The following is a 12,010-nucleotide window of genomic DNA, read 5'->3' on the forward strand; positions in this document are numbered from 1 at the left end:
GAGCGGCCACCGGCCAGGGGCGCGCGGCTGCAGGGACATCGGGCCGAGGGGCCGTGGGAGCAGCTTTTCCCCAGAGGGACGACCGTGCCCTCCTCTCCGCCGAGCTTTCACTGCGGGCGAGAGGAGAGGCGTTCGCGAGGAAATCTGGGCTCCACCGCAGAGCGGCGGGGCGGGCCCTCGCCCGTGGGAATTCATTCGCACTCAGCGGGCTCCTCGCCACGGCTCTCTGAGAGGGACCCTGAGCCAGGGGCTGTCACTGCCGCCGCTCTGCGGATGAGGCCGACTGAGAGGACCGGGTGACCTCTACCGCGCACCCACCACGTGCGCGCACGAGCGGCCGCAGCTTTAGGAGAAAGTGCTGCAGGACTGGCCTCAAGACACGTTTCTCAGAAGTTCAGAAACTGAGCAGTGCACCCAGACGCCCAGAGCCAGAAGGGGCTGAGAGCGTGTGACTTGGGGCCCTGTGCTCCACCGTGCCTGCCTGCTTCCTCTGCGGGACGGGAGTGGGCACAGGGCACACAGCTGGGCTCCATCGGTGACCGCTGGGAATGGGGCCCCCAGGCCTCGGTCCTGGCTGGGTGACCCCCACTTTCCCCTTTGAGCCCCTCTTGTCTTACTTTAAAACATAAAGGAAGACTGGACCAAAACAAAGATTCTCAACCCTAGCCACACACCGGGTGCCCTGGGCAACGTTACAATAAATACCAGTGCCTGGCTGCCACATAACAGGTGGGTGCAGCCTGGGCACTGGGTTGTTAAAGGCTCCCCATGGGCTGAACGGGCTTCGGATGCTGAAAACCACAAGATTCGATTCCAGGCCCCTTACTGTCAAATACTTAAGATTCCAAATTGGTTTCTTAAGTATATCAGCAAACCAGAGCCTCCAGCACCCCCACCCTGGCCCTGAAGGGAAATGTGAGTGTGTGAGTGTGTGTGTGTGCACGAACACACATATTGGGGAGAGATAAGTGTAGACTCAATTTATATGAGAAAGATTAGTAGGAGCCCAATTTTTGGAATAACCTCACCTGACAATAACTAACCTTTATTGACCATTACCATGTGTCGGTCCCTCTTTAAAGTATTTTATGGTTTTCATTATGTTTACTCTTTGCAACCACCTATGTGGTAAACAATATTATCCCCTTTTACAGAAGAAGAGAAACTAAGGTGCACAGAAGTGAACGGCCTTGTTCCAGGTCACCCAGGTGGAAAGCTGCAGCACCAAGATGCGAATTGAAGCAGTCTGGTTTCGCAGTCTGTCCCTCCCTCCTCTCTTTTTGTGTGTGTGTGTGTGTTTTTTTCCGTTACCGGGAATCGAACTCACGACCTTGTGCTTGCCAGGCAGGCACTGTGCCGCTGAGCTAAATTCCCAGCCCCCGTCCCTCCCCTCTTGCCTCTGAAGTCTCTTTAACTCCGGTGAAATTTGATAATTATCTCCTGGGAGGCTTCAGCCCTGTTAGCTTTCCAAATTCACCTTCCCTCTATTCCGGCCTCCTACGAGCCCAGATGCTAATGTTACGGTTCCTCCTCACCCGGGGCCACTTCTGTCATGAACCACAACAGCATGGAGGTGACCAAGGAGAAGCTTTCTGGGGCCTGGGAACACTTTGGGAAATCCCCTACGGAGGGGCTGAGGAGGGGTCACTCAAAGAGTTCTCGGGTGACGGGAAATCCCCAGGCAGTTCCCTTACCCCCGGGGCTGCCAAGTTGGGACAGAGACTAAGGGGACAGGCTGGCCTTTCCTAGCTGGGCTCTGGCCCACTGCTCCAGCAGGGACTGCCCAGGCATTCCCAACAGGCTTGGCCCTCTGCCCTGCCAGCCCTGGGTTAGTGCCTTGACCTTCTCCCTGCATTTTCTAATCACAGTTTCCAGAAGGGCGAAAATAGTCCCTTCTCAAGAAAATAGTCTCTTTCTCAAGAGAACATGCAGTCATTTATTGGTAGGGTGACCTTTTTAGCTTACACCCACACCTCACTGAGTGGCATGCGAAGTTTATCCCTCTCACCCAGCCATGTGTTTAGTCTCCCTTAGTTACCAGCAGCTCCTGCGCATCAGTTGCACATAGAGATGGAACTCGCCACTCCTGAAGAAGGCTTCCTGCTGAGAGGTGGGTTACTTCCCAGAGAAAGGGTCTATGCCTACATCTCCCATCTCTCCTGGGGAAATCAGGCCCAGTACCTGCCTCTCACCCGCTAAAGAGACAAGAAGAATCCCCAAGCCACAGGTTGGGGCATCAAACGATGTACGTGTCTGATTCTGGAGACATCTTCATTTTCAGGCCTTCGAGCTAAAGCTCTTGGGCCGTAAGTTTCTTTGTCATCAGCAGATGTTCAGCCAGATGTAGGCTCTCAGAAGTCACAGGGTTAGAAGGCTGGCCCCTGCTCCTTGGCTTTCAGTACTGATTTCATTGACCTGAAATGTGAAAACTACTCAGATTGGCTCCGCCAGTGTCCATCCAAGTACCTTCTCCTTGCTTTCTCTAAGGAGTCTGGGAAAAGAAGCACTCAAACGCCCAGCTTCCACTGCAGCTGGGGATGATCCTACGACAGTTCTGACCAATGAGATACAAGCAGAGGTATGAGGGTAGGGTGGGAGTGAAGCTTCCCTTCCCACTAAAAAGGCAAAGCCTCCCCTCAAGGCTAAAGGCCACCCTCTGCCCTCCCTGTGCACAGACTGGTGCCTGGAGGTTCTGCAGTCATATTTCGGCCTTTGAGGATGAAAGCTGACTACCGGGTGGGAGTGGCGTGGCTGCGCAGACAGGAGGAGCTTGTCTCTTTCTCGCACTACTTCACCTATCCATTTCTTAGCTTCTTGGTGAGGGCAAAAGTGAACTGACTTGACACCATTTCTATGGTTTGCAGCTGAATGTAATCCTGACTGGCCTTCAAGCTAAGGAGGTTACTCCTAGTAAGACAAGTTTTAGAAAACAACCAAAACAAAGCAATTCATAATTGCTATGAAAGCAAAAGTTTGAAGTGTTTCTTCTGTTTGAAGCCATCAGGCCACCAGGACAGAATTGCCTCCAAATTCAGCCCACTCTGTACTACAGATACCCCGTGGGCCTTGGGGTTCTGCTCCTAACTCAACCCTGGCTGCACACTCCAGTTCCTGGAGAGGATTAGATTAAACAGTTTTCATTCCTGGGCTTGCCCTGACACCCTATCCCCACCTCAAGGTTGCAGTTTCATTGTTCTGGGGTGGGTCATAGGCATCAAGATTTTAAGCTGGGCGAGGTGGCACACACCTGTAATCCCAGCACTTGGGAGGCTGAGGTAGGAGAATGGTTGCAAGTTCGAGACCAGCCTGGGCTACAAAGTGAGCTCAAGGCCAGGCTGAACTGCATAGCAAGACCCTGTCTAAAAAAGACAAAAAAAATTTTTTTTTAAAAATACTTCCCAGGTGACCTAATGTTCAGCCAAGTTGAGAATCATGTTCATAGCAGATTCCTTTTAAAAATAATGATAACATAAATATATAATGTTTAATATAGATACATTTACTTTATATTTTATTAAAATAACTATAATAGATTACATAGATTCTGGGAAAATGGTGGAGTGCTAAGCAACAACACAGCTTCCCCAGCTTCGGAATCCAGACCCTGGAAAATAACACCTTGGAGAAGGAAGAAGGAGAGAAGTAGACCCCCAGGAACCAGGAAGGATGTAATGGGAAACTTAGAACCTACAGAGAAATTGAAGAGACAGAACAGGGAAGGGACAATCTGCGCTTTCCCCGCAGCTCCCTGCTGGCGGCGCCTAGGAAAGGGAGCCGAGTCTACAGAAACACAGCGGAAGCTGGGGACTCCACGGGCTTCAGGTTGGAACGTGGAAGCGGAACAGATCGCTGTGAGCTGAGGGCAAGTGCAGGTCTCTGCTCCCCTGAGTCCTTTGACAGACGCAGCTGATTAACCAAGATGGTCAGATTTTGGGGCTGAGACAAAGGACTATAATTACCTATGCGCACAATATATCACTGAAAAGCAACTAGAGGTCTCTATATTACCAACAAAGTCTTTAAACTATAAGCCTCCACAACCTCAGGGCAAAACAAAAGAAACAAATGAACAAAGACACGAGAAGACAAGGCAACGAAATGCCTCCCAAAACTCCCAACTCCCCAAGGTTAATCCAGGGAGCATCAAGAGCCAGAACAGCGTAGGTCACACAACCAAAGTACTTGAAAGGATAACAGAGGAGGTTAGAAAACAGATCAAAGAGGTACTCAGTGGGATCAGAGACGATATAACTAAACAGGTAATGGAAGCAACAACTGAAAAGATACAGCCGCCTTCAGAAGACACTAATAAAAAGCTAGATGAGCTAAACAAAATGATATAAAACATGAATGGCATGTTTAGCAAAGAATCAGAGCCCGTGAAAAATTTCAATCAGAAATCCAGAAGATTAAAAGTCATATTTAAAGTATGGGGAACAGAAGCAACCAATGTGAGGGCAGAATTTCAGAACTAGAAGATGGCAATGCCTTCAAAGACCAACTACTCAAAGACATATTTAAAGCAACAAGAGAAGATGAAAAATGGATCCTACAGCTGCTAAAGGATGCAAAGAAGACTAATCTAAGAGCAACTGGAATATATGACAAGTCAGAAGGCAGCACAAATGGCATAAAAAACCTGTTCACAGAAATAATGGCAGAAAACTTCCCATATGTAGAGGAAAAAATATTCATATAAGGGAGGCATGTAGAGCCCCAAATAGCACCAGGGATATAGCTCAGTGGCATGGTGCTTACCTAGCAAGCATGAGGTTGTGAGTTTGATTCCCAGTACCAAAAAAAAAAAAAAAAAAAAAGAACTCCAAATAGCTACAACCAAAAGAGAACCTCTTTATGCCACATTATACTGAAAGTACCAGAAGTCCAACATAGGGAAAAAATATTAAAAGCTGTTAGAGAAAGACAATGAATCACATATAAAGGTAAAACCATCATATAACAGTGATATATGTGCACCCATGTTTATAGTAGCGCAATTTGTAATTGCTAAATTGTGGAAGCAACCCAATTGTCCATCCACTGAGGAAAGGATAAAAAAATTGTGGTATTTTTATATACTGGAATATTACTCTGCTATAAAGAAAGATAAGCTCAAAGCTTTCACAGGTAAATGGTCACAACTAGAGACCATACTCATAAGTGAAATAAATCAGACCTACATGTGTAAGCAACATATTGTCTCACTACTGTAAGAACCTGAAAGAGTGAATAAAAATTAGGAGGTATGATAGACATTGTGAAATGAAAGGAAACTGCTCAAAAGTAAAGAGCAACTGGGGTGAGGGAAAAGAGAAAAGAAAGAAGGGGAAATTATGTATATATGTATATACAGGATAGCTAACATAACTGTACTACTGTCTTCCATCACTTTACTGAAAGGAACAGTTAATGATTAATTATTTGATCAGTTTTGCATGTCTATATTTGTTTTCCTGAGAAACCACTTTGAAGATATCAATATGTAATACAACAACCATTGTTAATTTGCTACTACTTTGTCTGTAATTCAGAATTGCTTGTATTGGTCTTATGCTATTTTGTAAATGGATGTCTGTTTGTTAATATGTTTTCATTCTTTTATATTTAAAATAAATTTTAAAAATAGATTACATAGAAATATAAAAAATTTTAAAGAGTTGGTAAAGATATTTCTAAGTTAATTTTTTCTACAATAAAATGCCCACTCGGTATGTCACCATTCTACTACTAATACATTTGGTGAAAATGATTTCCAGCAGCCCAGCATAATTCCTTCTTCTAATGGAAAGGCAAGAGGGAGGGAATCTATTTAAGCATCATGAATTATAACCCTAGGAAATTTTTTGCCATTTGGATGGTTGAATTCATGAAGGCAAAAGCTACTATTGACTTGTGAGGGGTTTTTTGGTTTTGTTCTGTTTCCTTTTTTGAGACAGGGTTTTGCTCTGTAGTTCAGGCTGGCCTTGGACTCACTACATAGCCCAGGCTGACCTCAAACTCGTGGTGACCCTCCTGCCTCAGCCTTCAGTACTGGGACTACAAGTGTGCACCACCATGCCCGGCAGTGACAGGGGCAGTGTCTGGTACATCCAATAAAGTCATGTTGCTTGACTACAAATGTAGACCTTGTAATACTTTCCCAAATTCTGGGAAGTGTTTATAAGGAAACTGATGTCCATAAGACTTGAGAGGGAATGTTTAACCCGACATTCAAGTGTTTTAATAGCTTCTGCCTCCCTGTCCGTTAGTCATTTTCAAAATCATACAGTTTCATTGGCTTTGGAGCACTTTCTCATTATGTGATTAGCACATTTGTTTATTTGTGTTTTATAAACTTCTGACTGAATACAAGGTCCATGAAATCGAGACTGTTCTGTCACTGCTGTACTCTCAGTGCTGGAGCACGCTGTCCCCAAAAGAAGGAGCTGAGTAGGTACTTGCTGAGTGATGAATCATCCTGCAGATGTGTGCTGCCCTGCTGGGAATACAGGCTGTGCTTCATGGTGTCCGCGAGCTCTCCGTGAAAAATGAGTGTTTCTCACCAATTGAGCACCCAGAAAACAGGTCAGCTATAAGGTCCTCAGTTGCAGAAGAGTCCCTTTGGGCCCCAGGAATCTTGGCCTTCTGCTTGGCTCTGAACTTCATTTCCCCAGAGTTTTCATAAAAGCTCCAAGTCATCCTCCTTGGTTTCCCTCCGTCTATGGTGACCAGACACTTTCTGGGACTGTCCCAGCTCACATGTGTTGTCCTGGTGTAATATTTGGTGGTGCCTTCTTTGCTTTCAAAAGTGCAAGGGGTAAATTATAACGTCATCTATCTAAATCTAATCCCCAAATTCAAGCTCAATGATCTCTCTGTCCTCTCCCTCAATTTTCTCCAGAGTTCCCTTGGCTATCTATTTGACCATTTTAATCTCTGTTAAGTAAAAATATACTGTATAACTACAGTAAAATTTTTTTTGTTTTGCTTTGTTTTTGTGGTACTGGGAATTGGACTCAGGGACCACTGAGCTATACCCCCAACCTTATTTATTTTTTCTCTATGACAGGGTCTCACTAAGTTGCCCAGACTTGCAATCCTCCTGCCTTTACCCCCAAGTAGCCAGATTACAGGCATGTGTCACCATGCCCAGTTAAAGGTTTTTTTTCGTTAAATTAAAAATAGCCATGCTATAAGTCCCCTAACACACCTGTTTTCATTGGTATATATATTGTGCCTTTAAACAAACATATATACTTATTTTTACAAAAATCTCAACCCTAATACTTATACAGTTTGCATTTTGTTTTCTGCCATGACTTTGTCACCCCTACACAATGACTATAGTACTATTTTTAATGTCTGCTTCACCAAACTGCCGATCCACAATACATAAAATGGTCTTCTAATGTTGCATATTTGGGTTGCTACCTAAGTGTTGCAACTATAAATAAAGCTGGAACAAACATCATGATGTATACTGGGTTTTGCCCTTTTTCAGTTATTTCCTAGGATAAATTCCTAAAAGGGAGATTAGTGAAGCAAATGGCACAATCATTCTTGCAGCTGTTGGTGAGCATTGCTGTAAAAGATACACAGTGTCCTCAGTATGAATATGTGCACCAACTTTGCTACACCCTGTGCCCTTTCACTACCACACTGCCTAGAGCAATCTGTAGCCAACAAGGAGGCATCTTTAAGTGATATAATTTTATTTTTAAGTGATACAATTTTAAATAATTTCATTTTACCAATTAGTTTTATGACGGTTCCTCAAATTTATTTTTTTGTTTATGTGTGACAGTTATATTTATGCTTATTTCTCAATGTCATTTTAATGTTACAATTTACCAGTTACTAAGGAAGAAGGATAACTTCTGTGTATCTGTCTCAGTCCAGCACTTTTAACCAGGGGTAATTTTTCCTTTTTCCTCTAGGGGACATTTATCAAGCTCTGGAAATGTTTTTGGTTGTCATAACTGGGTGAAGGGGTTTTACTGGCACTGGCAGATTTTACATTTTACAATAGACAGAACAACCACATATACATAACAAAGAATTAATGGGTTCAAAATGTCAAGAGTGTCAAGACTGAGAAACCTTGCCTTCCTGCCTTAGTGTGTGTTGTTTTTATGATCAGAATAGGAAATTAGGTTATTTTCATTTTGATAGGAAAAATATTGTATAAGCTTTGTGTTCACATCCTCTGCTCAATGATCACAGTCAGTGTTTCTCTTTAAAAAGATGCTCTCTCTGCAGTGCACATATTGACTATTGATTTGAGGTAGATATTTTCCCCAATATGTTATTGTCCTTTTCATTTTATAGTGCTACTTTAAAATCTCTTTTAAATAAAGAAGCATTTCAACTTCAGCCTCTGTCAATCTTGAACTCTTTTTAGTCTCTCACTGTTTGTGTCCCCACTAACTATCATGAGTCTGGTTGTCAAGCATTCTGGGTAACGGCTTGCTTCTCGGCTTACACTTTGAAAAGGACAAATGGGACCAACATCACCAATAGCAAAGCTCTGTTCAACAAAATGACACAAAACAAAAGCAGGCTGGTGGGAGGGCTGAGGTTTGTGCCTTTGGGTGTCCTTGAGAAAGACAATAGACTCCTCACTGGAAATGGAACACATTGTCCTAAAAGATCTCTGGGTTCCCTTTTAATCCTGTGATTCCATGAACAAGGTACTATGACCATGTTATTATGATTCCCTCCACAAGACATCATGTGGACACAGATGAGTTCCTGTACTGATATCACAAAATCTGAAGCAATTTGTGTCCTATGGAGCCAACCTACCCCAAGAAGCAGGGTCAGACTGAGTCCTACAGAGGAGATCAAGAAACCCTACAGAAGCACGGGCTCTTGGTGACACTCATTCTGCCCAAGAGAAAGAAGTCTGCATCTGCTGACGTGGCTTCATGAAGATATACACAAAACGAAGTGCCGTGGGGTTCTGACCTAGGGCCTGGGCTCCTCCGTAGACAGCGTTCTACTGTCTCCTCGGTAGACAGTCCTGTCAAATGCGCCTCCCAAACCTAACACAGCTAACCCATCACCAGTGGGATAAGCAATTGGCATGCTGAATTGCCTTGATGTGGTTTTCCTTCCCCTATAAAATAGTCGTCTTTTAAAAGACTATTTTAGACTACTTCTGATCTTTAAAAGGACACACATTCATTACCATAACAAAAATGCAGAAAAGTACTACCTGGAAGGTGAACTACCCAAAATCCAACACTCAGAAACAGTCATAATTAGCATTTTGGGTAATATTCTGACAAATATCTCTTTATAGATGCACCCATTCTCCAAACCCATGGACTACAGCAACAAGATTATACTCTGGAAACTTTATAATTTGCCTTTTTTACTCAATGCTACTTCACTGCATCTTTCTAAGTTGATAAACACTGATCTGCACAGTCATTTTAATGCCAGCATAAAATTCTGTTATATAAATGGATCACAACATGCTTAATCACCATTGTTAACCACCTGCTAAATTTTATAGGATCAAGGAGGTGTTTATTGTTCACACATACAGAGGGATTGAGCACTCTTAGACACATCTTTACTTTATACTTTTGTATGTAGATTTACAGTCTCAGAAGTTATTCTCATGTAAGAGGGTAATATTTATTGCTACACGGCCTTCTAAAAAATGGCTTTACCTGATATATTTATAGATCTGTTTACTTTCTTGACCAAGCCTAACGATGGATGGAAGAAGAGTGTAAATTTTGGAGGACATTGCTTTAAAAACAGAAAAATAAATTCAGGAAGAGATTCAAAGAAGAGCTAGGCTAGGGAAGATGAATACATCTTCATGTGCATTTGGAGAAGGAGGCCGTGTAGTTTAGTGGTTAGGAATACAGCTTCTGAAGTTACAACTGTACAACCTTGGACAAATTATTTAACCCAATACAGGGAAAATTTTGTGCAGATTAAGTGAGATATTGCCAGTACAGCACACACTCAATGAAAGGTGCCTCATACACAGTCATGTGTTCTATTGCCATGTTTCAAAAAAGATATTCATAGCAATAGAAGCCTGAGAAAGGCATCTCATTTCCATCAATGGTTCACTAACTTTCCATCGAACTTTTTAAAGGTGGAACTAGCCAGAACATTCCTTCTCTGTCTTATTGACCTGTGACTTCCCGGGGCCAATGAATATTAAAGCATGGCTTCCCAAGCAGAGAAAAGGATCTCCAGGAGTGAACAGGACCTTCCCAGGTGTTCCCCGAAGGCCAACAACAACAGTGTCATTCTATGGCACCCAGGAGTTTAACATCTTTGCTGAGTTCCTTTTTCTCCCTTACTCAATTAATTGTAAGAACTTTATTTCCCATAGCATTAGCTCAAAGCTTCATTTAGTACCCAATTTACACTGTGATTTCTTTTGGTTATATATGCATTAAAGGTATACCTGGAACTTGTGAACCCTTGTCTTTTCACTGTGTGAGATTCCTTCAGGGTCCAGCCCCGTGGAAACACTTGGCCCACCTCCATCCAGCCACAGAATTTGGCCCTATTACTCTAACTCGCTCCCAGCTCCATGCTAGAGGTCAGATCTGCCCTCCCAGTGGCACAGCTCTAACACTGCTGCCTGCCTCTGTCTCCTCCACTTTTGACCTCTTCACGAATTATGCTTCCTGACTGATCTCTGTTCTCTTTTCCACTGACTCTGGACATTGACTCAAAGTCCTCTCTGCTGTAAGCCACTAGAGTGCCATTACAGTCAGCCAGGTTGGCTACACAAAGGGAACCAGCTTGCCATTCTTTATAATGGGTCACCTAGTACTGTGGACCTCAGGCTCACCCAAATCCCAACCAGCAGTTAGCTCTCCGGAAGGGCTGAGATATTTACATAGGATGTTCGAAGGCTAAAATGTCACCATGCAAGACTGACGCTTTAATGTGTGATATCAAAACTAAAAAAGGAAACCATCCTAATATGTAGGTATTAAAGATCCATGTTGAGAATTTCAGTATCTATATTATAAAAATAAAAGCAAATAATTTCTTAAAACCCAAATTAGTAAAAGGGTAAAAAAAAATTCACAAATTATCTCCCTCTTGCCTTAAATCTTTAGTCTTACTTATCAGGAATAAATACCATTAACAATGTGTTGGTAGTCTATCTGAGAAATTTTGTTTGTACATTTATGTACATGTATAATTTATTTTATTAAAAACACCAATTGGAGCAACCTAGGTGCCACTTTTGTACCTTTTTCGTTTAAGAGTAGAGAAACATGGTAAGTTTTCAGATACAGAACTCTTTCATTATTATAACAGCTCCATAGTATTACACTGAATGGATAAACAGTGATTTATTTGATCACTCCATTACTGGTGGATATTTAGCTTATTTCTTTGCTAAAAGACACAGTGCAGCAATGATCATTTTTAAATGTATAAGGTTGGACAATCTGTGGGCATGGGTGTGTCCGTGCACAGACTTTGAGATGTCAAAATGCTGAGCCATGAGGTATGTGCTCTTATAATTTGGATGGACCCCATCAAATTGCCTTTTCCTGGGGTTGGACTAACTAAATTCCCCCTAGAGGGGAATGGCCCCTGCTTCTCCCCCTGTGCATTAACAGCATCTTTCATCTTTGTCAATCTAGCAGGGAACTCTCACTTTTGTTTTAACTGACATTTCCCATACTAAGCGAGGTCTAGCATATTTTCACATATATGTTTGCCTTTTATTTCTCTTGTTCTGCAAATTGCCTACCATTGCTCATTTTTCTTTTGGGTTGTTAATAATTTTCCTGTTCATAAAAGCTTTCATATCCTAAGCAAACAGGCCTTTTTAGGTCATAAGTATTATAGATATTTTTCCTCAGGTTGGCATTTGACTTTGATCTTGCACGTAGTGTTTGAGCTATATAGAAATTCTCACTTTTATACATAAAGATAATGTCTATCACCTTTTCCCTTATGGTTTCAGAGTTTTGTGTTTTATTTGAAAAAGATTTCTTTATGCCAAGTTTTCTAAAAAAAAAAAAAAAAA

General features: G+C 42.6%; 1 protein-coding gene and 1 long non-coding RNA gene across 3 annotated transcripts in view; one reads left to right on the forward strand and one right to left on the reverse strand.

The window, feature by feature from the left end:
* Window positions 1-12,010, reverse strand: part of Batf (basic leucine zipper transcription factor, ATF-like) — a 23,739-nt gene that overhangs the window by 4,110 nt on the left and 7,619 nt on the right. The window lies entirely within an intron of this gene.
* Window positions 7-4,968, forward strand: LOC102008564. Of its 2 annotated transcripts, none has more exons than XR_264632.2 (4): window positions 7-729; window positions 1,155-2,110; window positions 2,488-2,578; window positions 3,533-4,968. It is a non-coding gene; the product is annotated as an uncharacterized LOC102008564 (long non-coding RNA). The 2 variants fall into 2 exon arrangements; XR_001231942.1 differs by having other exon boundaries at window positions 3,745-4,968.

Source organism: Chinchilla lanigera, unplaced genomic scaffold, assembly GCF_000276665.1.
Source record: "Chinchilla lanigera isolate Chin_1 unplaced genomic scaffold, ChiLan1.0 scaffold00122, whole genome shotgun sequence".
Taxonomy (NCBI): Eukaryota; Metazoa; Chordata; class Mammalia; order Rodentia; family Chinchillidae; genus Chinchilla; species Chinchilla lanigera.